The 13,649-nt window shown below is 38.9% G+C and overlaps 1 protein-coding gene across 3 annotated transcripts in view; it reads left to right on the top strand.

The window, feature by feature from the left end:
* Positions 1-13,649, top strand: part of WDPCP (WD repeat containing planar cell polarity effector) — a 235,631-nt gene that overhangs the window by 33,042 nt on the left and 188,940 nt on the right. The window contains exon 1 of one of the 3 annotated variants that reach the window (XM_074989390.1): positions 13,314-13,519. The exons of the other annotated variants lie outside the window; for them this stretch is intronic. The gene's annotated coding sequence lies outside the window, so the exon portion shown is untranslated. Of the gene's footprint in view, positions 1-13,313; positions 13,520-13,649 lie in introns of those variants that run through there. 3 annotated transcript variants of the gene reach the window in all.

Raw genomic sequence — 13,649 nt, 5'->3', positions numbered from 1 at the left:
GCCCCAGGTTAGAATTCCCTCCTGCATCCAAACTGCCTACCGTACCGTGCACCCCCCTGCTATGCACCTCCTTATGGTCAGAATCCTCTTCTGCACCCAAACCTCCTCCCAGACCCTGCACCCCTTCCTGCACCCCAGTTCCTTGCCCTGAGCTCCTTCTTCACCCACCTCCATCCCAGACCCCACACCTCCGCCATTAATATCCTAGAAAATTGTAGCTTGTGGCCATTTACAAAATTCTTGGGGTGGCACCCCCCCATCAAAATTATTGCTTCCCCCTGTCTTTGAAACATCTGGTATTGGCCACTGTAGGAAGACAGGATATTGGACTAGATGGACCAATGGCCAGAGTCAGCATGGCTATTCTTATGTCTTCTTGTGTTCTTATGTCATCCTAGCCTCTCTCTCTGAGCTCACTGTCTGAGTCCCAGCCCCTTCCCCAGTCCTAGTTTCTCCTCTGCTAACCCTGTTACACTTTGCACCCTAGCTTCAACTCCCCTCATCCCTAGTTTTCTTGCCCTGTCTATTCCCATTGTCTCTTCCCAGCTCCTTGTCAGGTCTCCCACCCACCACTGGTTGCCAGTCTTAGTCACCTGGCCCAGGTTCCTCACCCAATGCAAGTCCCTCCCCACCCAGCTTCTTGTGCCTATCCCACTCCTTTTCCTGGCTTCTTTTCCCAGATTGTCCAGTTTTCTCTCCAGTTTCCAGCTTCTTGTCATATCTGTCAGCTCACCATCCTATCCCTGATCTTTTCCATACTGGTTCCCTGTCCTAGTCTTGCCTCTTCCCCTGAGACCCTCATCTGATCTCATTGTCTGACACTGACCAAGCTAATGTCTGTCTTATCCCCTTGCTCTGTCTTACCAGCTTCTCTAAGTTTCTCCCCCTACGTCCTAGTACCAGACCTATATTTCCCCCTCAGCTCTCCGTCTGTCTTTGCCTTCCTCTGAGTCCCAGTCTGCTTGCTTTCTCCTGGATCTAGTGCTGGCCTCATGAGTCCCAGCCTAACCTTTTCCTTCCTGGAGGTACTAGAGCTTTCAAATAGTTTTTCTCAAGAATTTTTTAACGTGCCAAACCAGCGTCCCTGATTTTATTCTTGGAAATAGCTGACCTGTAATAGCTGAAATTTTCCAAAAATATTCAATGTGAGATAGGCACCTTCTATGGAAAAGTTCAGGAAATATGTTTAAAGTTTAGCACAGCTGTATGACAGTGGAAATGGGGTCTTATAATGAGAAGCCTTAATAATAAGTGTCTGTAATGCGTAGGACACAGTTCTAATCAGGTCTGTGCATTCGTAGGTGCTGGAACTACAGATGCTGGGGGGCCAATGTATGCCCTGGCTTGAAGTAGTAATAGCAACCCAAATGCATGGGCTTTACCTTTAACACCCACTCTCTAAAAATTATTCCAGTGATTCTTTTCTCTAATATGTTAATGCCAGATTCTAAATTTTTTGGCTACGTCATACTTTTGGAGACATAATTATTGGGAAATTTTCTTGCATCTATGACACAGGACATGCATAGAATATAGTTTGTATTTAATTACATTGCTAAAATCTATGTTTTAGATCAACTTATTGACTTTTAATTATAATATACCTCCCATGAGGAGTGACTGTTTCTTAAATGGCAGCTTGTTATTGTTTTATTATTCCTAGTTTACTATTGCTTTGCATAGAACTTCAGAGGTAAATAAAAAGACCAGAAACAAAATCTTTGTCCCTGAACTCAGTGTGAGTTTTGCCATTTATTTGGCTTGAGTGGGGCCGGGATTTTATCCCAGTTTCCTGCATTAAGTAGAGGATCATCTAAATTAGACTGAAAACAACAAAAATGAGAACTTACCTTTTGGGGTAAAATTGTAGGGAAGTTAAATAAGATAAACAAGAATACATACAGGGAGGGAGAAGTTTGAGGCACAAACATTGTGTTATAACAATTTAAATATACTGTTGATTTGGAGTGTGAGAGAAAAATGGTTGAGGCCACTTTTAATTAAGTGAAACAGAAATGTGTATTTTAAACACTAGGTGGTGCTATTGTGTAAAGCTGCCTGTATGGTAACTAAAATCAATTTTTACCCTCTGAGGTCTGAGGAAGAAAACTCATACATAAAAAGTTTTCATCTTTTCTAAATTGGGAGTTTCACTGGAAGATTTAGAATATAGAATGTGTATTATTGTGTTTGTAGCTTTTATTTTACGATGCATGGATCAAGAGGTCACATCTAATGGGAAAAAATGGTGTGATTATTTGTTACATCATATACAATATTTTGATTTAAATGTGCCTTTAGCAGTTTTTACTGCCTTGGCTCCCAAGGAAGAAGAGGTAACTTAAGTCCCACACTTTGAATGTAGAAACTAAATGCTGGATGCCTTACATCGTGAATATACAAAAACAAGGTTCCCTTGTATTATTTCAAGTACACCCTAAAATGCCTTAGGATTAAAGCAATTATCTGTAATACTAGATTACTTATATTTAAGGCTAGTTGTTGATTGGATAAGGACATGAAATACAGCTTTTTTACCTTTGGAATAGTTAAGGTGTTTTCTTACTTGTCTACTTAACCAAAATTCTACATTCCTTGTGTAATCCTAGGATATTAAAAACAATTAAATGGGATATTCACAGTTTAGTAATGAAACATAATTGGTGTGTGGAATACTTTGAAATTAAAATTGAAAAAAAAACCAAGGTGATTCTACTGAGAATGTGCACATTATTTTCAGATTTTGTTCTATGTTTTGGACAGTGAATTTCTTGAAAACCTTTCTCATATAACAATTGTAAGAGTAAGCCTTCTAATAGTTTTTAGCTTACATATCTTTATCACAAAAAGTGTGTGCCTGAATGTATATTGAGATGGGTGAATGGTTTAGCCCTAAAATATTAATAATAATAATTTTGATGGCACTGCTGAATATTTGATTATATTTACATTGTTTGTTATTTGTAATGAGCTCATCAAGGAAAAGTCAGGAAGTTCTGTAATAGCTGGCGAAATACTCTTGTTACATTTCTGCCTGATCGCAGATATGATAAATTCTTTAGTAAACTTCTCAGGAACATATTTAAAACATGCAGCATGTTCCTGATGATTCAGAGTAAAGTGGGATTTTATGGACATTGTTATTTAAATATAGCAAGTACTTTACAAATAGTAATGATTTATGTGACCCAGAAAACACTGAAGAGTTGGCATACATTCCCAGGTTACCTCTTTCTTTCAGGTTGAAAGAGACCCTGATCTGTAATGCTATCTTATGTACAAGGTTGCTTATTATGTACGTTGCATGTACTTTAAATGCTGTTCAAAGCACCTCTCCCATTTAATTACACAAAGTTATTGTTAATTAATGACTTGTGTTAGCATCATCGAGCACCAGAGCATTTCTTGGGATGTGTTTTGCAATTCTGAAATAAAGCTGACAAGTGAGGAGGATGGTTACTAAATAGCACACCTCTCATGAAGAAACATTTGGAAGGGAGCCAGAGCCAGGAAAACTATGCAAGGTTCACCCTGCAAAGTTCTCTTTAAATACAGGGAAGGAGATGCCCATATTTCACAAGGTAGGAGACAACTTCACAGAGATCTTGCCTCTGTGTTGTTCTGTTGGTCTCTCAGAAGCACAGCTGTAGCTGAAAACAGCTGCAGACTGCTCAGAAATAGCTACAGAGGGGACTCACCTGGAGTTAATAGCGCACATAGCTGCATGAATTCATAGCAGGATTTCAGAGTGAAAATATGAGGAGGTCTTCAGTGACTAGTGATGAAGAATCCAGTCCGCTGATTCTCCCCCTCTGGTCCTGCCCCACCTTTTCCCAAACCCTGCAGAGGCTCAGTTGAAGTGTTTTTGGGAAGAGCAAGGAAAGAGAAGGCAGCACAATTGACAGGGATCATTATCTACCCTTTTCCATGTAGTCAGTGATTTGCTTGTGGGACCAAGGATCCATTAACATTTTTAGCAGTCTGAGCATGAGCTATGTTCCATCTAATTGCACAGTCTGTACGCCCAAGCCCCATAAGAAAGTTATTTGACGTATCTGAGTGAGTTTATAGCCGATTTTACTTAGGGTGTGTGTACACTAGAAACTAACTTTGAAGTAGCCACCAGAGGGTCTACACACATTTTCCCTTACTTCGAAGTAGGGAGCTCAACTTCGAAGTCTTTACTCCATTCCCAGGAATGGAGTAGTGCCCTACTTAGAAGTTTAACTTTAAAGTAGGGTGTGTGTAGACACTCTACTTCGAAGTTGTACTTCAAAGTAAGCAACTTTGAAGTTATTTTCGTAGTGTAGACACAGCCTTACTCTGTTCATTGCGGGGGATTCATCTTGGGCTTCACTTACTCCTTATATCTCCACACAACAATTGCACATGCAGGATAGCTATTTGGAGGTCTGTGTGAAATGAACTGGAAGTCATTGTGGGCAGAGGCCCAATACACAGGTGTCTCCCTCCTGTTTAAATCTGATCCTGCTCTTGAATGTGGGGAAGCTTACATTGTGCCTTTCCATGCTTTTGTCTGTTCTACGTATATAATGGGGATATTGCTCTCAAATGCTATCCAGCTGAGGCCTTTATGAGTACTACAGTCTCTTAAAAATATCTGCATGAATAGAGACTGTTCTTGTGGTGTTGAACAGAATTCACTCAGAACACGGTATTACTCAGTTACTTTATATGGACATAAGAAACAAATCCTGCTTATGTGCATTAATCACTAAAATATATGGTTAGCCCAGACTGTCTTTATATGCTGGTAAACATAGGTACTTTGGATAATCTTTTTAATGAACTTATTGTAGACATTACACTCATTCTGATATATAGAAGATCCATGAATGGAAAAAAGATACATCTGCTTAAGTCAATTATGTGAGAGAAGAGCCTTTAATTTCTTCAGGCTCTATAAAAAAATTTGGGCATCTGCACATATTTATTTTAGAGATATAGCAGTACATCTTTAAAGCAGTGCATGGGGAGTTAGCCATGGAACACTCATTAACGTTAATGGGATTTCTGTGGCTAATTCCCCACACACTGGTTGAAAATTTAGCCCAAAGAGATTTGCGGAGTGATGTTGAGAAGCAAGTTGGCCAGTTAGTCTCATTACTTTTAAGTTATTAACTGCTCTATCTGCCACTGGCTTTATAGGAAGACTGTAATGTTATACTTAACACTTAATGATGTGCTATATGCCAAATATAGAATCTAATAGTGAGATAAAATAATATAGCAGTTTTAATACATTTCAGAATACTAATTCTAGATATTTTAGTCTAATTCAGCAAAAACTGGTGAATATAAAGAAAATTATGTATTAAGGAAAATGTTTAGACTCCAGAACAGTCTTACATTTCCAGTGACTTCAGTGCAGCCCGGAGACAATTGGTGGGGTAAATGGAAAGGACAACTATGTGCTCTTAGGCTTATTTTGCATAGCTTTCGTGAAAGTTCATCAATAAGATAGCAAAGTAATTTTTCAACAACAGGACATTTAAAATAGAGTTAAATATGCTTGTAAATTATAGAATGGAGGACTGGAAGGGACCTTTGAAAGGTCATTTAGTTCAGTACCTTGAACTGAGATAGGACCAAGTATTATCTAGACCAGTGTTTCTTAAGCTGTGTTCCGCAAACAACTTGCAAGTATGATGCAAACATTTGGAAAAATACACTGATGTATATATTTTCTGTTATTAAAACCGGATGCAATGTTACTTCTTCATTGGTATGATACCTGCTTAAATTACTTCATTCTGGTTTTGCTGTACATGTTGCTTGTCATTTTTTTTTTAAAAGAACATTTTCATACGTGTTCCACATTAAAAAAATATTGTTCGGTGTTCTGTGGTCTTGAAGGTTTAAGAAACAGTGATCTAGATCATGGCTTCCCAAACTGGGGGGGCATGAAAAAATTACTGGGGGGGGGTGAGGCAACCCAGGCCCTCCTTCCTTTCCACCCCACATCATTCCCCCTACCTCAAGAAAGAGCCAGCGTTTGCATTTGGCTCTCCACCCCTGCCGTTTTATGAGGGCGACCCAGTGCAGCCACTATAAAAAAAGCAGGCAGCCAGTGAAGTTCCACATGGAGCTAGCTGCTTCTTGCAAAGGTGAGTGAGAGTGGGTTGTGGGGGGATGAGGGGCGTGGGGTTAGATGGGGGTGTCTGGCTCAGTGGAGGAGGATGGGGATGGGGTAAGAGTGGGCGGCTGGTGGTGCCTGGCTTTGGGGGAGGGGAGGGGCTCGGGCAGACAGCTCATAGCTTGTGGGGCTTGGGTGGCTGGCTCAGGCGGCTGGCCCTCGCAGCGGGGAGCCCTGGCAGCGGGGGGCCCCGGCAGTAGGCGGCTTGGGTGCGTGGCTCTGGCAGCGCAAGCCTTGGATGGGTGGGTGGCTGGTGCAGGCAGCTCTGGCATGGCGTTCAGGCAGCTGCCCAGCTGGGGTTGTACCAAGTACCCGGAAGGGGCCAAGAAAAACTATTTGTGCTTATTTTTAATTTTAAATAAAATTTTTATATCATGTTTTTGTGTTTATTTTAAATTGCAAAATAAATTTCTTGTTAAAAGAGTGGGTAGATGATGGTGAAGAAGAGGTGAGGGGACGTGATGATTACACAAGAATCAAAAGGGGGGCATCATACTGAAAAGTTTTGAGGAATCCCTGATCTAGATCATCCTCAGCAGTTGTTTGGCCAGCCCATTCTTAAAAATCTCTATTGATGGAGATTCTACAACCTCCCTTGGTAATTAGTTCCATTGTTTAAGTGCCATTACAGTAAGGAAGTTTTACCTAGTGTCTAATCTAAATATCCCTTGCTGCAATTTTAGCCCATTATTTCATCTCCTACCTTCAACAGGTAAGGAGCATAATTTATCATCATTATCATCTTTCTCTTTATAACAATATTTTTCATACTTCAGCCTTTTTCATACTTTGAGGCTGTTATCATGTTACCCATCCCCACTAGTCGTCTTTTCTCCTGATTAAATAAATTCATTAATTCTATCTGTCCTTGTAAGCCATGTTGTTTAGACCTGTAATCGTGTTTGTTCCTTTCCCCAGACTTTCTCCATTTTTCTCCACATCTCTCCCAGAGTAGAATATCAAGAACTGTACAGAGTACTCCAACTAAGGACTTACCAGTGCTGATTAGAGTAGAAGTAGTACTTCCTGTATCTTGCTTACAACACCTCAGAAGGTTGTGTGCTGTTATTTTGCAACAGTATTACATTGTTGATTCATATTTAGTTTATTATCCACCCCTAGATCCTTTACTGCAATACTCTTACCTAGGCAGTAATTTGCCATTTTCTATTTGTGCAATTCTTTATTCCTTCCTAAGTGTAGTACTTTGCATTTGTCCTTATTTCATTTCATTAATCTCGGAGCATTTCTTCGATTTTGAATTCTGATCCTATCCTCCAAAGCACTTGCAATTCCTCCCAACATGCTATAATATGCAGTCTTTATAAGTATACGCTCTGTGCCATTTTCCAAGTAATTTATAAAGATATTGAATGGTATGGTCAGAATATTTTCCAATCAGCTGTGCGCTTATCTTATAATAGGTTCATTTAAGCTATATTTCCCTATTTGCTTGTGGAAATGTCATGTAAGACAGTATCAAAGCCTTACTAAAGTTAAGATATATCACATCTACTGCTTTATATCTGTAAGGCTTGTTGCCCTGTCAAAGAAGGATATTAGATTGGTTTGAAGTGATTTGTTCTTGACAAATCCATGTTGGCTGTTACTTATCTGCTTATTCTCTTCTAAGTGCTTACAAATTGATTGTTTGATTGTTCACTCATTATCTTTCTGGGTACTGAAGTTAAGCTGCCTGGTCTATAATTCCCTGGGTTATTCTTATTCCCTTTTTTTGTAGCTAGGTACTCTATTTGCCCTTTTTCAATCCTCTGGGATTTCTTCTGTCTTCCACAAATTCTCAGAGATAATCGCTAATGGCTCAGAGATCTCTCCAGCTAGTTCCATAAATATTCTAGGATGTATTTTATCACCCTGCCAGCTTGAAGACATCTAACTTGTCTAAGTAATTCTTAACTTATCCTTTCCCTGTTTTAGCCTCAGATCCTATCCCAGTTACACTGATATTAACCATCCAATCACTGCTAACCTTTTTGGTGAAAACTGAAACATAATAGCCATTTAGCATTTTGGCCATTGCTGCATTTTCTGTTATGTCTTTTCCACAGTGAGTAATGGGTCTACCCAGCCTTTTAAACCCTCAAGGGGCTATTTTCTTAATCCTGTGCCTACCCCCCACCCTGCAATTGCATCTCCCACCTGCTCTTGCATTGTTTCTTTTATTTTTATTCCACTCCCATCTGTAAAAACCTTAGATCCATCAAATTCGGTCAGGGAGACAGAGTCTACCATGCAGCTACATGTTTTATATACATTTATTTATGTTTTTTGTATGTATATTTAGGCGCTTGTACACACACAGAATTTAGACATGTTTTTACCATTAAAAGAATAAAACCAATCCTACTTAAACCATACAGGACATTTAATTCCAGTTACAATAGCCATCTAATTTCTTTGTTCCCCACTTAAATGTGAATATTCAAACCTTAATTAAAAAAATAATGTTTTCCCACAAATTATGAGTTGGTTTTTTTAATAACCCATCCCACTTGCATCAAAGTACATTTTGTCTGCTCCCACTGTTACAGCAGTGGGGCCTGTGAGACCCACAGGATTCCAGTCCCAGTGGAGACCTCCACTCTCCTTGGTCTTCCTTTTGCTTCTGAAGTTTGCACAATATGAAGCTGTAGCATTTGTAAAATGTTTTCTTGTTATCCTTTATATCCCTAGCTAATTTAATCTTAATCTTGGCCTGCTTGTGGTGTGTGTGTTTTGGGGAGGAGGGGTTGTAGTCATTCTTTGTACTTTGACCTAGTTTCCACTTCCTATGTGCCCTCTTTTTGAATTGCAGGTGGTTGACTAGCTCCTGGTTAAGCCAGACTGGTTTCTTACCAAACTTCTTAGCTTTCTTACGTGTTGGGAAAATTAGCTCTTGTGCTTTTAATAATATCTCTTTAAAAAAACTGCCAAATCTCTGAACTCTTTGTTCTCTTAGACTGGCTTCCCCTGGGATCTTAACCTTCCAGTTCTCTGAGTTTGTTAAAGTCTGCCTTCTTGAAGTTCATTGTCTTTACTCTGTTCTTTTCAAATGTGTGATCATAATTCGTTTTTGTGTGCGCTACAGAAACGGGAGCCTGTCTAAATTTCCATGCTGGTTTGGAAATCAGCATTCATATTTCTTCAGAAAGACAACTGGAACTTAGGCAAACTTAAAATGGTATTTTATACCTCAAAATGGGGATAACTTAAAACTGAAAATCCAGACTCTCATTCAATATCTGGCAATGTAAAGTGTACATTAGAGCTATCTTATCCTTCTGTACTGTGCATAATATAATTGTTAGCAAATGTGGGCAGCCATACACAAACACACACACACGAACACTCACAGACTTTCCTTTTTCCCTGTTTATTACGTAATGTTTTAATTGTTCTTCCTGCCTGAGAATGCAGAGGTTAAATAGCTTCTACCTACAGTTTCTATCAAATCCACTCTGCCGCTAGCCATTAGAGGGTGCTTCTGCATGCAGGAGCTGTCTTAGTTCTTTTGAGCTCCTTACAGCCCACTTTACCTAACTCTGCTCTACCTATTTTTATTGTCAGAGGTAAATAATTTGGTGCTTCCCACAATCACATAGCTACTTCTTTAACGTGCACAACATTGTCATCCTAGTATTCCTGGATTTCAGAGAATGAAAAGGAGGATAACAAAAGTTGAATAAAAGAGATTGACATGATTCAAGTAAGCAAAAGTAAAACAGTATATAACTAATAGTTTGAAAGCAAAAGAAAATGAAATATATATGCATGCTGTATAAGTGGAAAACAGGTTAGACTCATACCAGTTTAGAACAAATAAATGAGTGCCTGTATTACATATCCTTCACATCTACAAAATTACTTCCTATTTTGAAGTAATTTTGCTCACCATGTCCATGCATTTTAACAGCAGTAATATATAAAATACTAGCAGATTTAGCAGGCATTGTTCAGATCCTTAACTAAGTTCTTTTGAAATAAAAGGAAAATGTACGTGCTTTGTTTAAATTATTTAAATGATTTAATTGTTCAAGAATAATGTCATTTTATGAAGTTTTTTTTAAAGAAATCTGAAATAAAAATTAAGGAATTGTTAAAATTTGTCCATTTTTTTCTTAATTTTTTTTTTAAATCGGAATTCCATCAATTATTATTCACATTGTTTTCACCAAAAAAAAGGGTTATAGTCAATTAGATTTCCAATAACATCTTTTTAGTTTTCAAACTTGAAGCATTGAGTTAGCTCTGCCAAAACAGATCACTACTCCAAATTTCTCCATTTTCTCTCATTTCTGTAAGGTTTATTGAGAAGCACTCCTGTTTCAGGTCCATCCTATTTTTCTGGATCATCTTGCTTCAGTTTCTTTCAACGTTCAGTTACATCAGTTTTGAGAACTACTTAATTTGGTGGTTCTGTCTCTTTTCTGTTTGGTTTTATGAGAAGCAGTTCTCATTCCAGGTAAATCAAGTTTTCCTGGCACAAATGAACCGTTACATTGCTCTAAGTCATGCTAAGAGAAAGCTGTAGAGCAAATTTAATAGATACAGATGTCTGCTCCCGACATTAAAGATGTTCTAGAAAACAATAGCTTTATTAAAGTAAAGAGACCTTTGGCTCCTTCTTAAAAAGCAAACTAAAGGAGGCTGACTCAGCAATGTGTAGTGTAAAATCAATTTGCTGTAGGCTAGTCAAATCCTGTTTATTATGAGCTTAGTACAGTTGCCATTACACATGTGTATTTATTCTTTGGCTAGTAGCTGATTATATAATGTAATAACTTGGATACATAACATTATAGCCTTCCTATACTTGTGTATGTATAGAATACACTGCCAGCCTTCTCAGAGATTTTGACATTGTAAACTTTAACAGTAAACAATATTAAGTTACATAAATTGACAATGTGCTGCCACTAACTCAGCAGGATAACGTAGATGATAACATCACGTGGATCATGTTACCTCACCTCAACCATTGAGCTAAACAAACAACTAAAATGTCCAATTTCCAGTGTTCCGCGATAAAATGGCTGAAGCAACACAGAGGAAATGTAATTGCTATAGAATAATTGCTTTTTTTAAAAATTTTTATTGCACTTTTATGAAATTTATGTATACCTTAATTTTTTTTGTGGAGAATATGAACGCGTCCAATTTTGGCTAATTGTTTACAGACTGTCTGTAAATTTACTGTTGGTTGGCAACACTGCACTGCTCTTGGGGAGAGGTGGGACCGCCTCCACATTCATCAAAACCAGCACAGCACCAACTGATCAGAACACTGTGCTCCCAGTGCAGCAACTAATAGGTGACTATTAATTCTGCTCCTTATGCTCTGTGGGCAGTAGGAAGGTTTTACTAATTCATTTCCTGGGTCTGAATGTTCAGGCCACTCTACATCTTTGCAGGAGCTGAAGGCAGAGTTTTTCTCTAGATATGAAAGCTCAAAACATCACTTGAGCAACACAGTGTTGCCAGCAGCAGCCAGGGCCAAGTTCAGTGTCTAGTGGTTCATCTTGAAATTACAAGGCAAAACCAACTTGAGCTCCAACCGAGAAACCTGGTAAAACCTTAGGGTATCCTTAATACCTCCCCATGCACAAGCACGGAGTCTGTATATTATAAAGAAAACTTGTATTAAATGGAAAATGAATACAGCTCTAACCCCATGCTACTTTGCCTCAGTTTCTCCACCTCTGGGTGGGATTGTGCAGTGAAAAAATGCACCTGTGACCTGCAACTTTCTCCCTTCCATCCACAGCATAGCACTCATGTTTCTCCTTCATCTATCTGTAAAACTCATTTTTCTCTTAGCAACAATTTAGGCCAGAAGTGTAAGCCAGATACAAGCACTGATGGCAGGGGCCCCAAATAACATTTTTTTTTTCATAAAGGCAGGTTATCTGAGACCTCACCCGACATTTATACTGAAGATAGTTTCTGACTTCCACCTAAAACAGGTTCTATACCCACTTGTATTTATCCCAAAATTCTTTTAAAAAGAGATGAAGCAAAGCTTCACATTCTTCATATTCTCAGGGTGCTCTCTTTCTACATTGATAGAACTAAGACAGTTAGATTATCCCCCAGAAGGTTCGTACAATATAGGATCAGGCCAATTCAACAAAGAGACTCAAACTGTTCTATTCTTGAATTAGGGTGTGCAATCAATTAGCCAACCTAGCCACATCAATGGGCATGACAACTCACTGTACAAGACTGAAAGTTCCTTCAGCTGCTGCTTTGGTACATGTTCTAGTCCTGGGTTTTAGTGAGAACACTTACCCAGCATTTCTGTGTGTGTGTCAGCGGAGAGATCTGATTCCATATTTGTTAGGCTGGCCTAGAACTGTTGTGAAAGTAGAAATCACCCACCTTCTTTGTCACTCCTTGTGAGTCACCAAGAGTAGAATGTGTGTGGACAAGCACCCCAAAAAATGGTTACTAACATTACAGTAAATGTTTTTTTGAGATATGATGTCCATATAATAAAGGTAACACCTAGATTTTACGCTGGCAAGGAACTGAGAGGTGGAAGGCAGGAACTGCTTTTTGTGGTCCAAGAGGAAGACGCAAGGATGTTTAGGGCACAGGCACAAACCCCAACAAACACTGCTGGTGAAAATAATCCAAACTCGAGTGTGTTGGGTGCATACTTGCAAAAAGTGGAATACATATGGACATGCAGTTACTGTAAGGTTATGTAACTTTCAGACTTTGCCTTTTCAATTAGGTTTGCAGTTCAGAGATACTTAAACAGCTGAGAAATGCAAATTCTGTTTTCTTGAAATTAGTTTTTCAAAGTGGCATTTTAATTAGTCGATAATGACTTGATAAGAGTTATATTAGCAAACAAACAAATGCTGCTTTTTATTTGACTGTACACTTTTTTAAAGAAAATTTTCATAGGTGTTCCGCAAAAAAAAAAAAAATATTGTTCAGTGTTCCATGGTCTCAAAAAGTTTAGGAAACACTGATCTATGCTACGGTGTGCAAAGCAGCACTTTGGAGCTCAGTGAACACCATCAGCAGAAACTATTTTTTGGATGTAGCATTGCTGTACGGTGCCCAGTTGAGAGAACAGTGTTTCAGTCCATATTTGGCCAAGTACTCCTCCTCTGCGACCCATCAGTGAAGCATGCCTTGCCAAGCTTCCACAAATGGGAGTGCACAGAGGCTCCAAAGGCAAGAGAGGTTCCCCACTGGTAACTATTGCTTTTTTAGAGATTCATGCACACTCCCTGTCTACCTTCCCTTTTACTTTGGAGTTCTGCGTGGAAGGAGCTTAGGCAGCAAGGGGTACAGTCCGTTAGATACAGCAGGGTGGTGATGTCACCCACAAATAAGAAAAAGTTACTGGTAAGTAAACCTCTTTCTTTAATGCATATTACATGTTTAGATGTAACAGAAGCATAGAAACTATTATACTGGATAAGACCAGTAGCATGTACTGTCAAATACGCTGTCTTCAGTAATGGCCAGTACAAGC

This window comes from Carettochelys insculpta, chromosome 3 (genome assembly GCF_033958435.1).
Source record: "Carettochelys insculpta isolate YL-2023 chromosome 3, ASM3395843v1, whole genome shotgun sequence".
Lineage (NCBI taxonomy): Eukaryota > Metazoa > Chordata > Testudines > Carettochelyidae > Carettochelys > Carettochelys insculpta.
The sequence above is the reverse complement of the archived record's forward strand: the minus strand, read 5'-3'. Positions and strand labels throughout refer to the sequence as shown.